This window comes from Myotis davidii, unplaced genomic scaffold (assembly GCF_000327345.1).
Source record: "Myotis davidii unplaced genomic scaffold, ASM32734v1 scaffold370, whole genome shotgun sequence".
In the NCBI taxonomy this organism is placed as follows: Eukaryota; Metazoa; Chordata; class Mammalia; order Chiroptera; family Vespertilionidae; genus Myotis; species Myotis davidii.
The window spans coordinates 8,065,612-8,066,346 of NW_006288615.1; the positions used below are offsets into that span (position 1 = coordinate 8,065,612).

The window sequence follows — 735 nt, forward strand, 5'->3', positions numbered from 1 at the left end:
TGCTGGCGCCCCGCCCACTGCGGACCCCTGTCCCGCTGGGATGCTGATCCCGCCCCTACCGGAGAGCGAAGAGCGAGGGCTCCGCCTTGGATTGGGGGAGAGTTAGAGTGAGGGGCAGCTTAGAGGGGGAGTGCGAGGATCTACCCGACCGCGTTCCTCCCTGACATCAGAGCCCGGGCCCCTGGGGAGCGTTGCAGCGGAGATGTGGCGGCCCCGCAACCCCCTCCCCGCCCGCTGTCGGCCACACCTGTTACTGGGAGCCGGCTGCGTAGACGCAGGCCTTGTCTGCTGGCGGCCCCTCCCAAGCCATTGGTCTTTCTGGGGTCTCTTGGGAAGGGGACACGGCTGGGGTAGGATGATGGGCAGCTCCGGAGGTGCGCACCAGGCCTATGGCCGGGCCTTCCTGCAGCAGCCCCCGCGGGTGGTTGGCATCCTTTCATGTACATGTATATTTTGTAACAAGAATCTTTAACTGACCTTACAGCTAGAGAACTATCCATTCAGGTTATTTTTTCACATAGGTTTTACTTGGCATCTTGTTTGGATTCCAGGCTTCTCTGGATGAAATTGTGATTTGACTGTATGATGAGGGGATATTACTCATTAAGAATAAATGTGCAAAGAGCTTTGGAGATTGAAGTTTCATGTTTTATTTGTTGAAAAGAAAGAAGTCATGTCAACTAATCGACTTCAACATACATAAATGTGATTCCCAAGTCTCTGAATGTGGGGTTT

The 735-nt window shown here is 54.6% G+C and overlaps 1 protein-coding gene across 4 annotated transcripts in view; it reads right to left on the bottom strand.

The window, feature by feature from the left end:
• KIF1A (kinesin family member 1A) overlaps nucleotides 1-735 on the bottom strand; it is a 74,525-nt gene that overhangs the window by 72,756 nt on the left and 1,034 nt on the right. The gene's annotated exons all lie outside the window — the stretch shown is intronic.